The sequence below is a fragment of the Numida meleagris genome, chromosome 17, assembly GCF_002078875.1.
Source record: "Numida meleagris isolate 19003 breed g44 Domestic line chromosome 17, NumMel1.0, whole genome shotgun sequence".
Taxonomy (NCBI): Eukaryota; Metazoa; Chordata; class Aves; order Galliformes; family Numididae; genus Numida; species Numida meleagris.
Window position 1 is genome coordinate 7180651 of NC_034425.1, and position 21512 is coordinate 7202162.

General features: G+C 41.8%; 1 protein-coding gene and 1 long non-coding RNA gene across 4 annotated transcripts in view; one reads left to right on the forward strand and one right to left on the reverse strand.

Moving 5' to 3' along the window:
* The window catches only part of PRKCA (protein kinase C alpha), a 121518-nt gene that overhangs the window by 22992 nt on the left and 77014 nt on the right, over nt 1-21512 (forward strand). The gene's annotated exons all lie outside the window — the stretch shown is intronic.
* Nucleotides 7064-17520, reverse strand: LOC110407229. 2 transcript variants are annotated; one of them, XR_002443813.1, is made up of 3 exons: nt 16396-17520; nt 9441-9499; nt 7064-7757 (listed from the first exon to the last, which is right to left on the reverse strand). It is a non-coding gene; the product is annotated as an uncharacterized LOC110407229 (long non-coding RNA). The 2 variants fall into 2 exon arrangements; XR_002443812.1 differs by lacking the exon at nt 7064-7757 and adding an exon at nt 7768-9176 and having other exon boundaries at nt 16396-17509.

Sequence of the window (21512 nt, forward strand, 5' to 3'; positions counted from 1 at the left end):
AGCAGAAGCTCAGGACGAAGCCTTTATCTGACTCTTTGTGTTCTTTGTAACTATCAGTCACCTGCAAAGTTGCAGTGGGTGGTAATGAAAGTAGAACATGACATTTCTTTCCTTTCCCCACCAGAGGTCTGACCTTTTGCAATGCTTGACTTTAAAGCTGCGGAGTATTTTGAGAGTAAACTTCCCCCCCGCCCCAGCTTTCCCTTTTCCATGGAACCGTGGGACGGATTGGGCATAAGAGCAAAGGGAGGTGGCAGAGACCTCTACAAAGTCCTCTCCTGTTCCCCTGCTTGGAGCCTTGGCTCCAGCCTCACGGTGTGGTCAATTGGCTCAGGGCCATGTGTTGGGGTTTGGAACACCCCAAGGGCAGGGATTTCTCCTCCTCCTCCTCCCATCCCATCCCATCCCATGCCATCCCATTGGTGGACCACCTCTGGCGTGAAAGCATTTTTCCAAATATCTTGTTGGAATTTGCAGCCTGCTCAGATTTTTGGCTGTGTGATATGCTTGGTGCCAGACAGGGCCCGCTCTGATCCCAGCACTTCCCAGTCAGTGACACGGGTTGGTGGGGACCAGGGCTGCAGCTGGCGCGGTGCCGCTGTGCTGTGTTGTGCAGGAAGTTCCCACTGCAGTGCCACGTGCTGCATGTCCTTGGGTGCCATGCAAAAATGCACGGCCCAGTCTTGAGGAAATCATTTGCATGAGGAGGTGGCTGGGATCTTTATTGCTTCTGCAGCTGGGTATATAAACAAGCAATCAGCCATAAATTACATTTCAATTACTCCTATTTCTTCTGTTTATTTTACCTGATGTTTTCTTTTTTTTTTTTCCTTACAATAATATTATTATTTTATTACCTTCTGAACTTTTGTTTTTTCAGTAGCTCTCCGTGTGCCTTTGTACCAGGAGTCAGCAATGGTCGGGATGAATCATAGTGCTGCACTTTGCACCGCTCCAGCTCCCAGCTGCCTCCTGTGTGCCCCTGAGCCGGGACTGTCCTTGTGCTGCTGTGACATCCTGTTCTGGGGAGCACATCACACGTGTCCCTCCCAACCCAGGACTCTTGCTGCGTTGTTTGTCTCAGGAGACACTAGAATTTGTGGGGTTTTGGATGTTGGCTTTTGTGGTTGAGTCTTGCGGGTGTTGGGAAGAATGTGGCATCCTCCAGTTCCTTGTTTCTTACAGAAACTGAGCAGTGGGGTCTAACTAGAAATACCCATTTTTCATATGATAGGAAATATTTTTAGGAGATAATGTGAGCAAACTTAAAAATTGTCAGAACAGTTACAAAAATAAACTCCTGGCTCATCCTGAGAACTTCATTACCTGACAAAAGCACACAACAGATTTCATCAATCTGTACTATTTCTGTGTCGTACCTCTGAAGTGTGTTGGTAGTGTTTCCTTCTGCGTTACCAATCGCTGCCTGCCATGAAGCTGAACCTGGGCAGCACAGAGGTCTGGTGGGCGCCCTGGAGGATTAGGGAGCTGTGTCCAACTCTGGGAGCTGCTTTCACAGCCGCACCCTCGGTTATCAGCACAGCTCTTACCTGTGGCATTCCTCAGTGCGTTATGAAAACATTCCCTTTAGGTGTTTACTCATACACTAAATTTCAGTTCTGCCATCCCAGGGAGCAGAAGTCCTTGTGCTTGACATTTTATGTTCTCTTACAGTGCGTGAGTTAGGGAAGACAAAGGAGGTGGCTGCTTGCAAGTCAGATGACTCACGGCTCAGTATTTGGGTTCAGATACTCAGAAGAGACCCTGTCATTGGTGGATCCATTATAAATACAGGCTTATGACTAAAACTGAATACAATCATCTTTTTTGCTCCCAAGAAACAGCAGAATTTTCAGGTGTGATCTGAGCAGAAGATAAACTTTGTGTTTGTTTCTTGGAAATTTAGCAAGATTTTGATAAAATCACTTGTTCTCCCCTCCTTGGTGTCTTGGTGTCTTTTCTAAGGATGCCACTCATCTCTGACTTTCACACTGCACAATGTCAGTTGGGATTTTTGATGTCCGAAATCATCAGTGCAGATTGCATTTGCAAAAGGATTTTTTGCACAGTGCTAGATGCACATTCCTTCTGTTTCTTGGGAACATGAACTGGAAGGAGTACACTGAAGTTGAGATCAAGAGAAATGAGTAATGACACTGTTGTTCATGTTTTCCAAGTAGGAGGTACTTAAGATAATTTATGGGGGTTTTTTATGTCTTGATGTTAAAAATCTATCTTTGATCTAAACTTCCTTTTAAAAAAATAAAAATAATCTAAAAAAAAAAACCACAAAAAAACCCAAATCTTTACTTAAGAGAGTGAAATTCTTCTCTCCTGTCTTCCCCAGTTCTTTAAAGTTTACTTGGAAAGAAGCGTGAGTATATTGCACGCGTTACCCTTAAGTACTGAGCTGACTTAAAAATCAAGGCAGCATGAAATTGCTGATGGCCATTCTCATTGCCTTACGTGATATGCAGTGCTTATGTCCAGATCTTCAGCTGAAGTGTGGTGGTATGATACTTCCCATTCCTGCATTTTGTTGTTGCTGAAGGGGAGCAGCCAGTGTTTGCTGTCCCTGTGTGCATAAGGAATGCTACCGTCCCATGTCGAGGAGGATGTTGGGTCTGGAAATTCTGGCTTATTGATCTGCTGACATATGAAGTATTTTTCGGGATGTAATGGTTATCAATTGTTATTAATTAGTATTAATATTTAATTGAATTTCATGAAGATTAAATGAGCAAGGATGTATTAGCCATCTATGATCAATCTGCCAATACTTGGTGCTGGCCATTCCATCCAACCGCTGGAGGATTTCTTGGTAGTGAAGAAATGGTTCCCCCGGTACTCAGCAGATGACTTCCTGCACACATGCATGTCTCCTCTCCTTCCCTTTCATCCCTATTTGTTTTATTACATATAGGCAACTCTCGATGCAAAGTATTTTATTTAGAAACACCATAGTGGTGTGACTTCTTGTTTTCTGCAAGAACAGCCTTATCAATTCTCATGTCAGCGCTCAGAAAGCCTGCTTCTTTTGGTTTCAGTTTTGAAAATACCGGAGAAAAATGGTATTATTAAGAAGTGCAGCGAATACTTGGATGATGTTTGTGATTCCTGGAGATGTAACTGTGGTTAGTGCTGGAATTGGGCTCATCAGAGGGTAATATTCTTTGGCATTGAGCATTTTGGCACAGCAAGTTGTCTGCATGTTTGTCAGCACATTTTTACAGTGTGTTGATTGTGACCAAACTCCTTGTGTAAGTCAAGGAAAAGGTTATCTAGCATGGAGAACAAATGCTTCTTGACATTAAAAATACAAATACCCTGAAACCATATTCTCCTCCTTCCTGTTATACTGAGCTCGAAGCCTTGGCACTACTATTTCTGGACAGTCCACATTACTGATTTTCAGATATGGACGTGCTTGCTGTTCACTTACAGTTCTCTTTAATGACAAACACTACTTGGAAATGGCTTAATTGGATTGCCTGCTTAATAGCATTAGGATTGTTGTGCTGGCTTAGCTGAGCTCTGCCGGTCCTTGGCTGGTTAAGAGATCAACAAAGCTGCAAAATGGAAAGAGAACCTTCAGGTTTCAGGTGAGTCTTTTGCTCCTCTGCTTCTAAGAGTAAAGGAAGGCTCTGCTGAAGAAGATTTGTGTGTGTGTTGTTGCTTTGTTGCTGCTGAATGTTGCTTCCAGGCTTTCAGGATGTTGTTGCACATACTGAGATGCTGGTTTCCCAGTTGCTGTGTTGTGGTACTGAACAAGGGCACAGCTTTGTCTTTGGGGTACGTTTCTGTGTAACAGAGGAGACTTCATTGGTCACGAACTTAGTACCATTAGAGAAGAATACATGGGATGATAAAATACCCCTTTGTTAAAGCTATATAATACATATTTAACAAAATTTCGGGAAGCAGATGGCTAATTAGGTAGTTCGGCGCAGCTAGGCTGATCATATGTTCTAGCTCTAAATAAAAAAGCAACAAAACTCGATTTGAATGTATTAAACCAACTTACATAAGGTTTTCTAATTAATATTAAGTAAAGCGAGTACTCTGGGGACTGTGCATATGCACGTGACACAGAATGAACGTTCTGCTTCCTATTGAATCCGCTCTGTCTGGTGCTGATTCCGTTCTTTTTACAACACAAACTAAATGTGGTGGTGTGGTTATTTCAGGCTGCATCATTCTTCAATGCCACATCCACAGTGAAATGAGGCAAACACTAAACAAACACAGGAAATTCGTTATCTTTAATAACATTGCTATTTGAAGAAATTCAAGGGCAATAGCTCATTGCACAGGATGAATTAATATTGCATGGTGTGTTTCAAGCTGTATGCCAAGTTGTTTTGACAGTTAAATACAGAAAGAAAATACTACAAGAAAACTTTATGAATAAAAGCACTCGGTTACACAACTGTTGACAGAGAGCAGTGTTTGAAATGCTGTTCTGAAAGCAAAGTGAATGTGGGACTGTTCACCGTGGAAGTTTTGGGGAAGAGTTTTCCCAGCAGTGCAGGTGTTGTAGGGAAGATTGTGTCATGTAAGAGCTGTGTGACAAAGGAAAGAAAGAAAATCCAGACAGATAAACCAAGAAATAGAGTTTTGAATGCAACGAAGGGCACTCTGTATGGGGCCTGGGCGCGGAGGAGATGTTCAGCCCCTCTTCAGCTTGATTTCTGAAGAATTTTGTTTCCAGAACCTGATCTCTGTGCCATGGATGACCCTTCGGATCAGATCCCACTGCGTCTGCCGGACAGCTGGAGCTGAGAGCACTGCCCACGCGGTGTCATGTACTGGTGCCCGGCTCTGTACGAAGGCCACGGTTCAGAAACGTGTTTCTCACCAGTGCAGTCTGCAGAAGTCACCATTCTTCTCTCCTCTTTCCCTCCTTTTCCTGCTGTGCCTTTTCTTCTTAATTTCAGAATCGATAAGCCAGGCGCGTGTTGATCTGCAGTTTTATTTCTCTTAGCTGTACGAAGGCTCACATCTATAGGCAACAATAGGAAGCACTCCGTGCTGTCTTTGCACTGTTCAGCTTGCAGCAGAGCTTTTGAAGGCTTTTTTTTTTTGTGGGAAGAATTAAAGCTACGTCTTCTAAGTGACCTCAGAGAAAACCCAAGTCACTGTGTGCTCGCAGCCTGGTTCGTGTCCACTTCTCAGCAGAAGCTGTTCTGGCGTTCCAGCCGCGAAAGAGCTGGATGCTGTTGGCACACAAATCAATGCTGTGTTAACATCTTGTTTTTGCTGAAAGTAACCCATCGGGGCAGGGTCGGAGCCTCGTCCCTCGGTGCCAGATGACTAACGTGGCCGCTGCCACCCAGCGCTGGGAGAGGAGGGGGAGAAGCTCTGTGCCTCCCTCCTAATTGATTTCCTCTTCCCTTCTCCAGCAAGCTGTCAGATTTGAATGTTTGCCTCAGTTTTCTTTGCCATGTGTCGGGATGGTGGGCTGGTTGCTCAGAGCTGGCAGGAAGCAGCAGACATCCTGCCAGAAGGGAGAACGTGGAGACAGTCCATGTTGTGGGGAAGGGGTGGGATTCATGCAGGGGATTGCGTTCCGAGGGCTGTCACCACTGAGGGAGCTGAACACTGAGGACATGAGTGTTTTCCCAGATGGAACTTTCCACGATATTGTTCTTTATAATTTTTGAACCACTGGTTCTGTAACTTTCTGCTTTGGTTTAAGCTTCCAGCTAGGAATGACCGGAATAAATTCCCTCATCGTTTGAAGAGTTGTGTGAACTCATCTCAGGGATTTTTGCACAAAAGAACAAGAAGTTCTTTTGTGTTAGAGTCCATCCCAACCACACAGGGCTGGCTCCGCACCCACGTCTGCTAGGCCTGCTGCCTTGAGGACAAAGGCATGACAGCAAAGGCAATGCGGGAAAAGAGGTTAAATGTCCTGATATTTGAAGTGTATTCCTGTGGAGAAACTGCTATCACTTCAGAATGGAGTTTTAAGTTTTTAGTATCAGCACGTCAGTTTTGAACGTCATCTTTGGTTGAGATCACAATTAATAAGGACAGAAAAAGGTGATTTAGTAAATGTTAATGTCTTTAAGCACAAAACAAATGCACCTCAGGTCTATCTACAGCTAAAAATAGCTTTTTGTTTGGGCTGTCCCAGTTTTTTGGAGAAAGTTCTGGTCAGAATTTTCCTAGAAACATGCTACGGGTGTTTCTTGTACGTATGGAATTAAAGTAGGGACCATAGGAAGCTGGAGCTGCTTGCTCATCAGCACCCCCAGATAAGTGGCTGCCATTTGTATTTGACTCCTGCAGGGTCTGCTCCTTGGCATGGGGAGCAGCGTGTTGCATGCCTCATGCATCTCACAAAAGGATCTGGAAATGATCTGCAGTGGGCTGCTGAGGATGACTGTTGTATTCCTGATATTTCTCCCTCTTTTGTTTTGCAGAGCTGTGTTCTGAAAATCTCTTTGCGTTTTGCTTTCCATAGAAAAGCGGTTTAGCCAGGATTTTAAAGGCAAATAGGTGGCAGAAACGGTGTGCTGGAGCTCACACCCAAGATGAGTTATGTGTAGAAGGGCAACAGCAAAACAGCTTTCAGAACAGCACTTTTGAACACTTTTTTATAAGGCTACTTACATAAGGGTAAGTTCTCAAATCCATTAGTACTGCGTTTTGCTGTTTAGTTGGTCTGCCAAAAGCTATGCCAAAAAAAGAAAGAAAGAAGGTATTTATTTTTCAAGTAAACACTTCTGGTTCAGTTCTGAAGCTCTCTTTGTGCATGCTACTGCAGCAACGTGGTGAACAAACAGTGTTTGCTTCCCTTTTCAGTTCATCTTCAAGAAGTGCTTTTCTTATTTGGTTAGACTTTCTCAGAGCAGTCACCTAGCAACTTGGGAGGGCCTTTGATTCAAACATTAACCTCTAACTGCACATACTAAGAAAACAAGGGTCCTCAGAATTAAAAGTCTCGAACTTTGCTGCTGCAACTCAATACTGAGCCATTAAAATTATACTTTAACTCTTAAATATGCATTTCCAATAAGGGAAAAATATATATATGTGTACATTTTTAAAGCCACTGTCAAATTACTGATCAATTAAATGTACTTTGGGAAAGGTGTAGATACTATAATGTTACATTCCACCGTATGTACACATATTTTGTGATTTAAGATATTCTGATACCAAACTACGTCTAAACATTCTAAGTCCAAAGTAAGGAAAAGCTTCCAGCAAGGATTCAAATATTTGTACTGTCTTCTGCATTTTTCAGAAACACTTGCATTAATTTGATTCAAATTTTAGCTATGACACTCGTACTCAGAAATACCCCAAAGCTGTCAGAAATACATTTGCCTTTTTCTTGTCCCATTCTGCAACAGTGTGATGCTGTTATCCAGCAGATAACAATGTGTATTGAAGGTTGGTGTTAGTCGGCCTAGAACAAAACGTGAAGAGGATAGGTAGGGCGTGGCTTATCAAAAGATTAAGGAAAAGATGTGGGAATTACTGTGGGATTAGAGCACCTGCCTTGGAACTGCCACGTCCTGCATTTCTCAAATATTGCATTTTAGGAATTAGAGTGATCACTGGGTCCCTATTGTGAATAACTGTGTGATGTTGTGCTGTGGGATGGTGAGGGCTGGTGAAGATTTCCATGGCCACGCAGAGGCCACAAAAACAGATATATATATTCTTGTACGTCTCATTGCTGTAGAAGAGCCAGACACTCTCTAGAATAGATGATGCAGCTGAAGTTGTTTATTTCCACAGTCCTGCAAGAAACACAAAACAGACGAAGTTAGCTGGAGAGCCACTTAGGAAGGGTCTTAGTCCAAGAATGTGAGTGCTCCTGGTATTTAGAGCACTTGAATGTCACTTCTGTACAGAATTATAATATGTGCAACAGAAAAGGGTGTTTGTTAGCTCATTAGTGTCAGTTTGAAACTCAGAATTCCTAAGGAAAACAAGGCAACATTTTATTTAACTCCTCAGGTTTGCCTCTAACTCCTTCTGGTATGAGGTGCCCTCAGTGCAGAAGCTTTCACCGTCTGACATGGCTGTACGTGTCACAGCAGCTTTGCATTTCGTGCTGCAGCCGTGATGGAAGTGGCACACTGCTGGAAGCTGTCTGCTCGGCTCAGTGGGAATGCCCAGTGCTTCACAGCCATTGTTTCAAATGGTTCTTCAAGCATTTTTAAGTTAAGGCTGCACGCATTGGCTTCTGCACTGCAATAAGTGAGCGTTAAGCTGTGGTTTTTTTTCCTACTGCAGTGCTATAAAGCATCCATTTGGAGCAATGACAGTGGTGTCATCCCCCTACCTAACACAAGTCACTGATGTTTTAGAAACAACTTACTAACTGCTTCTGTAAGATGATTGTGTGGCCATAAATAAGAAAAAACGTAATGTCCCTCAGTAAAACCTCTAATAATTGCCTGTGTTCTGTGTGAGTCACAGATGCGTTACTGGAGGGGGAGGAATCTCAGGAGTGGTTGCAGCCCATTCTCCCCAGGGCTGAAAGACATCAGAGTGCAGAACCTCCACAGCCATTCTGATCTCTTTCCAGATTCTTCTTTTCTTATTCAGATTTTCCTCTTCCTTTCACTTCGATGATATTTGATTCCTTTTTTTGTAATATGGTAATTCCATCTATGAATTAAAACTTGAAGTTTCTGTGGGTCACAGAATTCAATGTATACGATTCCTGCTTAAGAATTTAACTATCCTGTGGTCAAAGTATGGAAAATGTTAATCAAAATATTTTTTTTAATGCTGAAGGATTTGTCATCCAACCACAAAACCAAAAATATTCCTTAAAATAGGAAGATTTTGAGAAGAATAGTGAAACTGAATCCTTCATTTCCCAGTCCAAACATTTCAGATCTGTGATGTAACTTTTTTGGATGTCTCCCATGATGAGATCTGCGCTGGCACAGGACTCCAATGCACCTCAGTTCTTCAGAAAGCGTCAGGAAAGCCTTTCAGAGACAGCTTTTATTTGTTTATATTTTCCTGGAACCATTCAAGGCTGAATTCTTATAGCAGAAAATTTTGTTCCAAGTTGATCTCCATTGCTTTAAGATTCATTTTCAGAAGCTGGCTGCCACTCAGCAGATAAGCAAATGACCCAAACAGTGTAGACATTCTTCTGGATTTGGCCTCTCCTCTGGTGTAATCCTGGTGTAGATTCCCTGGTAGGAGAGGAGCTGCAATCAGCCACACCAGGAAAGGATTGGCTGCCTTAGAGCTGAGTATGTTCTTGAGAACATGGTAAGGGAAAAGTAAAAGCATGAAGAGCCAAAGAGCTGCGGTCTTTATACTCTTCCAGGAAAGCACTTATTTAAGTCTGAAAGAGTATTATTCATGATGGGAGTCTGGTGGAAAATACACAGCCAGATATTCTGCAGTGAAATTCTTTTTTGGGTTGTCAAAGGCCGTGAATGAAACGTTCATACCCTCAATGAGAACGTTGTCCTTGAAGGCAGCCTTGTGCAGAGCAGAATAAAAATAGTAGCTGAAAGAATGGAAAAAAAGTGTTAAGTATATGGAGTAAAGCAATAAAAATTCTGTTTTACAAAGCATGGCTTATTTCAAGTTTTCGCTATAATACGGATTTGGGATTTTTTGGTTGCATTTTCTTTGCGTGCTAGAATGGGCTCGTAGAGTCCTACAGTGCCTTGGCTGGATCAAAGATCTGGAGAATATTCTGGCAGCACAGCCGCTCTGCTCACACGGAATGCACAGGGAGGGAACAACTGCTCTTGTGAACTTGTGCACCTCCCGTGGCGGTGAGCGACGCACGACGCCGGGCACTGCTCGCTGTGCTGCGCGGCACTGCGGCACGCAGGTCCTCACGCTCTGCTTCGGTTTGGAAACCTGGCAGACTTATAAATAGCAGCTTTAATTACTGCTTCTATTGGGCATTACGTAGGGAGGGGATTGGAGTAAAGAGGTTAACATGAGAGACTGATGATCTCTTCTGTATAAAAGCCTGTTATTCCGACTGTAGTGATTCCCCAGAGATAAAGCTATCATAAAGGACACGTGACGCGCAGTGCATGCAATGCCTCTTTATAGCATTCTTGATACGAGCATTAACAGTTTAAATGATTAAAACAAAATTTTGTTAACAGGAAGTAATCAGTGAAATGCATCCTCGCTTAAATCTGCTAATACTTGTTGGCTTCTGGTGCTCAGTGCTGCAGCAGTGTACATCTGATGCAGCGCACACTCCAAAAGCTTCTTTGGCTCTTTTAATCCTAAAATCACAAAATATTGCAACTACCCAATGTGTTGCTTCCTCTGAGGATCAGGCTCCTTCCTACAAATGGAGACCTGCCATATAAACGTAGATTTTTCACCTTGAGATTCAAATTCTTGACTAGCTAACCTAACAGATATATTGCTTACCCTTGTGGTTAGCTACATTTAGGCATGTGGCAAGCCATGCGGAGAGAAAATACATTAATAATCCCCTTAAGAACCATACCAGCAGAAGTTACACTGCTGCCTCTGGCTCCATTTTATCTCCGTGTTGTCATTTCTTGTCCGAGCACGCTGTGAGAGCGCTGTTGGTTTTGTCACAGATAAATAACATTTCTGAAGTTGGACACACCTGAAAATTTTCAGGCAACTCTTTCCAAAAAACATAAAAACTGTTAAAATAATTTTTTAAAAAACCCATATAGATGTTATATGCTGATTAAAAAACCCACACAAGTACACAGTACTATACAGCATATCCCAACCTACACACTGTAAGGGACTAGTAAGATCCATTGAGAGCAGCCAGTACCTTGGCCAGCAGCAAAGAGCCCAAAACATCTGAAATCCTAAAAACGAACATTTAAATGAACAGAAGTTTCCCGTGGATCACATTAAATCTGTGATAAATATTCCACACAACTCTGTCTCAGGGAACATGGAATGCAGCTCATTTTCTGTGAAATACAGTTATTTCCATTTCAGTTGGAAAACTTAACAAGAAAGATTGCAGCCAGGAAAAATTAGAGCATATTTTCCCCATCAGATAGAAAAGAGGCAATTAAGACATCTTCTAGGTCAATGAATGAGTCTAGACACGCTAATAGCTGCTAGGGAATTTGCATCTATTCTTTCAGCTTGCATAATATGTCCAGAAATTGGTCCAAAAGGGGAAGGAATGAACAGAATATGATGAAAGTCAATGTGCTCTACTTAAAGGAGGCATGGGTCTGACAGCCCGTGCACGTGTGCTGCTTGGTCCTAAATGAGCTTTTTACTACATTTGCTGTATGTGCAGAGAGATGTAAGTTGACGTGATCAAATACCTAACCACTCACTGTGTGGGAGGGCAACATTAGGCACGAGAATAAAGGTATAACAGTTTTAAACCTGAAATCCCTAGGAAAGGAATCTTCAGTGAGTTTCCTACTAATGGAATCCAAAAGGCACGAGGCAGTGCATTAGCTTGTGTTCCCACCAGTGCAGGGAATTCTCAGGCTTTGCTGCAGTGTGCTCAGGCAGATAGCCCAGCACTGGCGGCTGGCTCTAAGCACAATGCATACACGGATTATGCTATTAACTTAAACCTTATTTTACGTTAGCCAACGTATAGGATGAGCTTAATCCATTCACATTTAAATGCCAACACTGTACATTTTAAACTGAGAATCCTTTTATAGCCCGTGGAGAGAAACAGGTTCTTCTCAAATGTGATTATGCTCATCCTAAAGCATTTTGCTAATAGAGGAGCATCCGTCTCTTCTAGTGGGAGGCACTTCCATGTGATGCAGGTATTTGCAGCAGGGTGTGAAGAGCATTTCTTTGCAAAGAAGGGCCTGCTTCCCTCCATTGGCCATAAAGCCATGAGCTCAAACAGATCCGAACTCCATACACACACGGATGATAAATCTGGTGGTGTTCATTTATAAATCTGTAATAATCAGGAAATTCTATGCAATTCCCTCTCCCACTGCAGCTTGATAAATTATTATGCTTCAGTTGCAAAGCAGGGTAACTTCTTTATTATTTATTTACAAGGAAAAATCAGCTGTAAACCAGGAGAAATGCCAAGGGATGTGTTGCTCAGCATAAGCAAGGGAAGACCTGGGCTTATATTTTCACAGTAGTGTCCATCATCTTAAAAAGGAGAGCTCTGCTGATGGGATTTGGAGGAAGCTCAGGAGTATTATCTTAAAAGCAAGCCCTATGGAAAGGAAGCCCTCGTGTGAACATAAATGTTTTTCTCTCTTAAAGCAAAACAGACTTTGTTGTAAATTCCTCTCCAGCACAATGATAAATACATAGAGCATTACTGGAAGTAGAACTTCGGTGGACAATGTGTGCCTGAAAGGGGAGTCGTGAACTGGAAAGGCTGAAAGCCATTCTAGTGTGCAGTGGGTTCAATAATTATTATATCAAACAAACAACTATCCTGAAGTAGATTCCCACATTAAAAGGATGGTGTGGGGTTTCATTTATAGCCTGCTTTTGTCAGAGGTAGATTTAAAAAAGCATTTAACAAAGCCTCACTTGCAAGATCCTGAAATGAAGAGGCCAGCATATATCCTGGGGACGGACTCGTATGGCACAAAAGCTCCTCAAAATGAGCTAAAATAGGCACCACTGCCAGTCAGAATACAATACTGCCATAGAATACAAGGCTGTGTCTTGGTCCACACTGCTTTTGGAGCTGTAGGTCTGCCCTCATTCTCTCCCAGTGCTGCTGGGAATTGCGGTGCCGTGCTTCCTGCCCATCAGCAGAGTTTGCTGCGTTCAAGGGAGTGCGTTGTTTCAGAATCCATCTTTGCTGTTAGGATTTTGGGAATAGCTCTTTACTACAGAGGGCAGCGCTTAGGCACGTGCAGCTTTTCAGCTCTGAAGCAAGCAGGGTGTGAGCTAAGCATCGGGAATGGGAGCTGGGGAGGAAGTTTTCTGCAGCCTGCAGGATAACTCGAGGCTGCTGCAGACGTTCTGCCACTGAAGTAGCTTCGTGGTTCTGTCTTCCTCATGACAGCAGACGTGGAATTATGAAAGAACTGAGGAGAGCTGAATAACGGATTCAACCACAATTTCTTAGTAATATAATAGTTCTTATTAGATTAAAGTATTAAGAGGAAAAAAAAAAGCTCAGAGACTTACATATTCCTTTAATAGGTTATTTTGAGCTTTCATTGAAGCAGATACACTTTTAGCAGATTGGCTTAAATGCCAGTTGGGTAATAGAGCAAGAAGAAAAGCCATAATCTTTCTTTAGAGCAGAGAGTCATTTGCAGCTGAAATAAGACTAATTACCACAATTGAACTTGTGGAACCCCTTGCATTTGTTAATAGACTTACTGTGCTAATAGCTCCGAATGGACATAAAAGCCAAACTAAGAAAAACTTTGTGCACTTCTGAGACATAAATGTGATCTTTCCCCACACAAACAAAAACACATGAATTACCACTTCAAGTAGCAGAGGCTTAAAGGGGAAAATTTCCATTTTTGTATGATTTTTAAAAAGCTTAAAGCAATGGAAATAGTATCTTTACAAAACTCTGTTCTCCAGAATACAGAAGTTCTTCAGCTTTTATTACAAGGTAGGAGAACTGGTGCTGAATTCCAATGACATTAAGACCCACGGTTATCGCTGGCAGCATTACGGAGCTAGCTGTTGCTTAGCAGAAGCATGTCCAAGAAAGAGGAGAAGAAAATGTTAAAAACAAACCAACACTCCTCTCTGCAGTTGTGCTGCAAAGCAGAGAGACCGCAGAATCGAAAGGTGTTGACATGGGGAGAGCAGGGCTGTGTCCTCAGCCGGCCCTGTTGTCAGCACTGCATGTGTTTTAAACAAATAGAAGACTTTTTTCTTCTGTTCCCTTTTTTGTTACTCATTGTCGGTTTGTTCCAATTTCTGAGTCACTTTGATAAATCTGATTATAATGGGTTTTATCCAGTCAGTGAATTTCAGAGCAAACACATTGATTGGTTGTTCAGCTTCAGGTATTCTCACCAATCACATTTAATGCAACTCAAGTTTCTTTTTTTTTTTAATTATTATTTTTCCCCTAGAGCTTAACAATTAATACCCCAAAGCAAAATCTTTGGCTTTAGTGGTACAGGATGTTAAAATAATGGAGAGATGGTGAATGAGGAAGAAGTTCCAAAGGAACTTTCTATGGGAAGGCTCTGTGTGCCGTCTCGTGAACTCCTCTCATGCTCACTCCTCTCTCCTGTCCATTTGCCAGGCACAGTTTAGTCTCATTTTCACACTCTGCACTGACATTATGAATGGCATGTTTGCATGTTAATCATAACTGCCTTAAAGCACAGCTGCTGCCACTCTGAAAATTCATGTTGCAATCAGGTATCGTTGCAAGCTTGATCTCTCTCATAGCAGCGTGTTGATGTATGGTGTTTTATTGTAAGTGGGATTCAGTTTCAAACTTTGGAGCTTGGAATTTATTATACTGCTTCAACATAATTCATGCTGAATTTACCCATGTGCATGCCAGCTGGAATCTACTTGGAATTTGTTATTTTCCATCCACTTCTGCAACACTGTCACATTGTTTACAAGGAGAGCATGCAGTCTTATGTAAGTCACTTGCCTTCGTGCAGTTTTTCTGCATTATTTTATCAATTTGTGAAGGATTTAAGCACCCTGCAGCATGCGGTGTAAAAAACCATAAAATAATTGAAAATAAAAACTATTTTTGGCTGCAATAACGGCCTGTGCGCAATCAGAAATATTAAACAGCATTTAAGAAGTGTGGGTGAGATGTGATGAATGAGCTGCATTATATAAAAGTGCCTAATTCAGGCTATTGACTATAAGGACTAATATCCGAAGGGATGCAAGGGAGAATGTGGCTTTTTATTACAAGCTTACTACAAACTTGTAGGATAATCTTTGTTACTGAGACCTAAGGACAAACACTGCCAAGCGCAGGCTTTGATCCGCTGGGATTTATGGGCAGCATTGGGTGTCTGGATTATGTTTTGGGAAGTAAGAGATACAGAAACATATTACAGCTTCGGGGAAATGATGCAAGTGAGGTGACTTGACACAGACTTTCTGGATCGTTTAACAATTTTGTTGAACAGAACCTTGAGGTTCTGTTACGTGTTTTCGCTGTTTTCCATCAGCATTGTATGGACTTGGTGGCACAGCAAAGAAATCCTGTCCCCTTGAAGTGCTTCCATCGTATCCATGCCTTTCCTCTGTATGGCTTCACGGACACCACTCAGCAGAACCATCTGTGTATGATCTTTGCTCTCTGAATGCGTCTCCTTGCATTCGTGGTTGTGTGTTGCATGCATGGATGCGAGCAGCCCCATCCTCACTGCTGTGGCTTAGGAACATGGGGCCTGATCAGAGCCGGTGATGCTGTGCTGCCTGCTGGGACGTGTTCCCCTGCTCCATGCATGGTGTAGCTGGTGACTAACTGCTCCCAGCTGTCATTCTGAGGCTGGATGCCAGGCTGTGTCTGGTTTGGGTTGTGTTTTGCCCCGCCCTGTCTCACTGGTGCCCTCAAAGACTGCTAGGGTTAAGCGGGGAATCTATTAACGCACTTTGCTGTGTACTCATACTGTCTTTTTCCAGGAGAAAAAGAAAATAGGTCCGTTTTAACTTAGCCAGGTACCTAGTAGGCTGATTCATAGCGTGCTTCTTGCAATAACCTATCTTTAGCATTGATACTTCTACTAGTACTTTTAGTGATCTTGGAATAATGCAGCATCCCATAAGTGCATTGTGGAGACTTTCTAAAGGACACGTTTATAATGATGTTAAACATGTCTTACTAAAAGGTTTAATTGTTCTGCTGCACTGTATTTAGGGGGGAGAGCTAAGATAGTGGGAAAAATATTTCTGTCAAATTCAAAAGAGGATGGTTGGAGTCATTTCTTTTCAAGAGATATTCGTATAATTGGTTTTCTTTAATGTGAAAAATAGAGCAAGTTCTCATTTTGTATTTATTAGTAATGTCTGCTTTTAAAAACTGCCAATTGAAAGCTCAGATTCTTGGCTTTGACTTTGGTTGTTTTCCTAAGTCATAGAATGATAAGTTACAGAATGGTAAGTTGCCTTTTTTGATCTCTTTTAAAGTGTTAATAAGTCTTAGAGTAAAACCTTGCAGAAAAAGGGTCAGAAAAGACAGAAGTAACAGAAATTAATTTGCATCATTTTGGAACTGTAAACCATCTTGTGTATTTCACGGTCAGTCAGAAAAAGTTACAATCTCAGTTTGGAATCTTTTGGGTTTTGGGGGCTCAAGTGACAACTTACTGGGCTCTAGTATTGCTATTTGAAAATTCTTGGCCTGTTGTAAGCAATATTCTCACATAAATGTCTGCTGGCATATCACCGACATTTATGCCTAGCTTGTTACTTACCTTAATATATTGCTTTTAGTAAATAAATAGGATAGAAAATAGTATTTACCTTGCCATATCATGAGAAAACTATTCATTCTGTCTGACATAAGCTGAGAGATACTGTTTATATTGCTGCTCCAGTGAGCCAAGAAAAGCTGCACAAATATGTCATGACCATACAGTGGAAAATGCCTGTGTACTGTTTCCCGTGTATCTGTAGTCAGGGTTCTGTATGACTTAATAACAAGAATATCCATGATGCTTTCTAAGAACTTGGGCTTAATTTGGGAGCTCGTTTATGAGGCAAAGATCAACTTCTACGAGTGTTTTCTGTGCTTGAAAAATGTTTTGATATCTTTGTCAGCCATGAAGACAAACTGTGGAGAGCATCTCAGTTCATTGACTTCATCGCGCGATGTGAATTGAGTTCTGACATTCCCATAGGTCATTACCACACAGCTGCTTTCTCTGGTATGAACCTGGCATAAATCTAGGCTGCCACGGAGGTCCTGTATTCCGTTTTTGTGAATGTTCATGTTCTGTGCATTGAGCAAGCTCAGGGAACTGCTCCAGCTAAAATCCAACCTTGCCAAAAAAAAATTGGCTGCATAAACATTAATACATAGCAGCAAGCAGACAGGACCACTGGTTTTGACAGTAATGTGCCATATGTCAAATTAAAGTAGTCATGTAAGCACGGCTGAAGGAGCGGTTGCCGTGCCAGCCCTGTCTCCTGACGCAGTGCTTCCCTCAGTGTGCAGACGTAGGAGCTAGCAGAGCACCAGGAACCAGTGATGCAAACTGGGAAGCGCTCAGTGTGCATGCATCGTGCTGAGGTAGCAGACTGGTGGCTGCAACTGCCTTCATTTTCCTGAACTTGGGCACAAGTTTTAAAAATTACAGTGACTGCGTGATGGGAAATCCTGCTGACTGCCGCCATATTGCTTTCCTCACTGCAGATCTCCCATCTTCACCTATTTCTTAGCGTTAAAAAACGTTTCTCTTTAAAAGTTCTACTGCAAATGTAAATAGTTTGTTTGTAATTAAATGACCTGTTTCTATGTCTTTGTGCTTTGTTATGTGGGTACTGCCCATTCACGAACCCACAGGTATTTACCATAAATACCAATTCTACTATAGCTCATGTCCTTCACTCAGCCACATTGTTTTGGTAACTACCAGACCCAAGAGATGGATCTGCTTCTTCTAAGTATATAACGTATCCTTCAAAAATGCTGGGGAAAGAAAGTTTTCCACCTATTAGCAAACGGTAAATTTTTAAAATTCTGTCATTGGTTTCTATATGAATTTGTTGTCTTATGTGGTTTAAATTACGTTGACAACAGATTTCTGACTCCAATTGGTCTAATGCAGAGTTTGTTGCTGTTGTTGATTCCTTCCCAAGAGGTTGCTGTTACATGGGGATGAAACTGTGTTTTCAGTGACTGATGAGAGTTGGAAAGTGTTACTGAAGTTTCTAGCAGATGACCCTTTAATGAGATGTATTTAATTGGATAAGACTTGCAACAAATATTGGCCATCTGTTGAATAACATCAAGAAAGTAAAGAGAAACAGCAGCAGGAAAAATCTTAAACAAATGAACAAATGAGCTTCAATTTCTTGATATAATCCCGCACAAAACAGGATGAGTGGTTAAGTTTTAAACCCCAGCCTGTACCCTTTTAGAGAAGTGTCTCAAATGATGGTTGGTTTTATAGGTATCCCTCACATCCAGGAGGAGCTGAGCTTCCCCATTTTCCTTTGTATCCTTTGAAAATTTCAGCCCTCTCTTTTGAACCTTTTCACGTTTAAAATGCTCTTTGCTGCTCAAGTCACACTTGAAGCAGAGAATGGTTTTTGCCATAAAAGTCTATGTTTTTGTGGGGTGAAACTTCAGGTCCGTAACTGTACTGATGCTGTTACTGCCCTGCCTAGCTGACTGTGTTGGCAGTGTTAACGTACTGTTAATATCTTCCCACCTGCTGGCACATTGGACCATTCTTTTTATATGTCGTAAATTAACAGAACTGTAATGTTTATGTATCAATACCTGTTTTGCATGAAGGCAAATGAGGATATCAAATTAGAGCTAGTGTAGAATAAATTATCAGATCTGAATCTTAATAATAATTACAACCCAGCACAAAATGGCAATGCCTGTATGTCTTCTAGCTAAAGATATTGAAATTGGCACTGCAGATCCAGTAATACAATGAATACTGCCAATTTCATTAGATCCAAATGATTTGTTTTGGTGTCAGCAAGGGACTAAATAACACTTTTCAATTTTTTTTGTGCCTTTCAGACGCAAAATTAATATCTTTCATTATTAATGCAGTCATTTTAGCACAGAATATACTATAGAACAAGCCACAAAGTTGATTAATTGTGCAAACAGGAATGAGCTAATTGTTGGAGTTAACTTGCTGTCTAAATGCACTTCAAACTCTCACAGAGAGAATCATTAACATTAAGCACTATAAGGTGGATTTTTTGAGACATGATTTAAGTTTTGTAATTATCTTTTTGATTTAAACCTCCCCAAGCTAAAATGAACTGGAAAGAGCAAATGAAATCACACTGATGAGTGGGAAGCATGGGCTGGACTGCTGTTCCTGTCATGATTTTATTCATACATGAATTTATGAAATTCTGTTTCAAGCATAAACATGAAGGAGGACATAAATAGGACATGAGAGCTGTAATAACATTTGCATCATGGGGTTGGAGCTTCCATCCTTTAAAATGAAGTGCTCTGCTTTTAAGAATAAATAAAATAAATGTGCAAGTCACGAGTATTTTGCTTTAATACTCCTGAAGCCCCATTACACTGTTCAGGAATCTCAGTTGTGTGAAAGTTAATGTCAAAGCATGGTGTCATCTTTTTAACAGCTTTTACATGTGTCAGTAAATGTAGAATTGGATGATGATCTCTGTCCTGTTAGTGATTGGGAATTCATCCTCCCATCGGGATTGCATCCAGGCAGGTACCGCAGGGAGCTTATTTCCTCTAGTTCAGTAGTGGCAAGAAGATTCTGTTCTTATTTCAAACAGCTTGTTCGATGTCGTCTTGACCTCACTTACATCCTGGGGAAAAATAAAATAAATCTTTTGGCAGTAGTGGAATGAGTGTGTGGATTGTGTTTACTGGCAAGTAAGGTTTATTAATTTTGTTAGTAAGTTATAAGGTTTCTCAAATATAACGAAATGCACCCACTTAAATTCAAAATACACTAAAATAGATAGCATTCAGCTCTTGGCTTTCGGATCTGGCATTTCTCTTGTGTTTCTGTCCATTGCAAGGCATGCTAAAGGAAGGAATTGTTTTGGTTTACAACTACCCGTAGCTTGATATCACTGAATTATTAATAAAGTGTTGAGAAAAGCAAGCTATAAAGCTAGTACTAAAATGTCTCCAAACGTTTGTACAATTCTGACGGTAAAACCCACCGGCTGTGCTCAGACATTTTCTGCATTCATTCAGATTTCCATGCTTCCAGCTGTGAACTGAATGTTACCATGACGCGCCGTGCATTACAGTGCCTGCCTGGGGACGTGGTGGGGATTGGCCTGGGGGCAGGCTGCGGGCAGGAAGGGCAGGATGGGGCAGGCTGGAGGCAGGCCAGGGGTAGGCCCAATGAGCTGGAAGCATGGTGGCAGTGCCTCCAGCAGAGGAAGGCCCTCATGTCTGCTCACTGCTGGGGAAGGTTTACTCATTGAGGACCACGGCTGGAATGTGAGCAGCTCTGGCAGAGGCCATTATGGGGTTTTCCATAAACCCCTTTGCTTTCTGTTGGCTTCCTCTAAGGAGCCATTTGGGGTTCCAGTTGTATTGCCAAATAACGTCCAACAGCTGCATTCTGGAGATCAGTTTCATGCTTTATCTTCTCGCTTCATGCTGTCCTGAAACATGTACGGCCTGTGCTGCTCCACATTATGCGCTCTCTGTTTTTACATCTGGTAATACAACAAGCTGAAGGCAGCTGCTTTATTTCAGACATCCCATTTCTGAGGTTAGGCACGTCGCTGAATCAGTGCAGTTTCTGAAGGATGAACATTCAGCCTTCGCAGGGAACGTCTGTGGGCTTTGTGCTGCGTTGCTGAATTGCAGGAGCTGTGCCCTGCCCTGCTGCAGTGACTCTGCTGCTGGCGCACAACGTGTTAAGGGCAGACTTTTAACTACAGTGGTTTTGAACTACAGAAGTGATAGAAAAAGTCTGGCATAGCGGGTCATCTTTTTTGGCAGCGTGAGTTCTTGAGATAGTTATTTCAGTTCTGGTTTTGATAGATGACTTCTGGGTTATTATTCATTTATAAAATGGGACACCTTGACGGAGCGAGATTAATAGCTTTGTGAAATTTTAGCAAGAACTTTCCACAGAAATGGTGATCTCTGTCTTTAAAAGAGATGAACACGGTTAACACTGGATTGAAACAGTGTTCTAGGACATACTTGAAAATTAACATTTTCTACCTCTTTTGTTTCGCAAGCATTGCAGCATAAAAATAATATAACGTACCTTCTTTGCCTTATAACTGAAGATGTGGTATGTGAGGTATTTTGCTATATCCCAGCTGTTCTAAAAATGCTGCACATACAGCTGCAGGAATATATATTCATCACTTTCTCCCCCGGCACTACCAGGTCCGCTGAATTCATTGCTGTAAATGAAAATACATATGCAGCCTCTTCCAGGCATGCAGCCAGTATTTGCACACTGCTGTAGATCTTGCAAAGCCAGCTTACCGGCAACATCCATCTGTTTTGTTCTTAGTGTAAAGGAGTTAATGACCTGAGTAGTTAAGACTGTCCAGGCGATCTGCGTAATCCTTTCACACAAATAAGATCTTGTTGCAGCTAACTATTACTTTCTCTTATTTATTTTTTTTCTACTTTGTAGTAGAGATTTTATTTCTGTCCTCCCTCCTATTTATCTGGCCTAACTGAACTTGACAAAATTTTAAAAGAAAACCTATGGAGCGAGGTCAGGCATATGAATGACCTTGGGCTTGGACTGGATGACCTCCAGAGGTCCCTTCCAATACCCACCATGCTGTGATACAGTGAAGCTGAAGATACGCATCCAGTTACTGCCTGGCAGACTCCTGGAGCTCTGAATGAGGAATCAGCCCTAAATTTATCAGTGTTGTCTTCGTGTAGCTCGTATACTTAGACTTCAAGG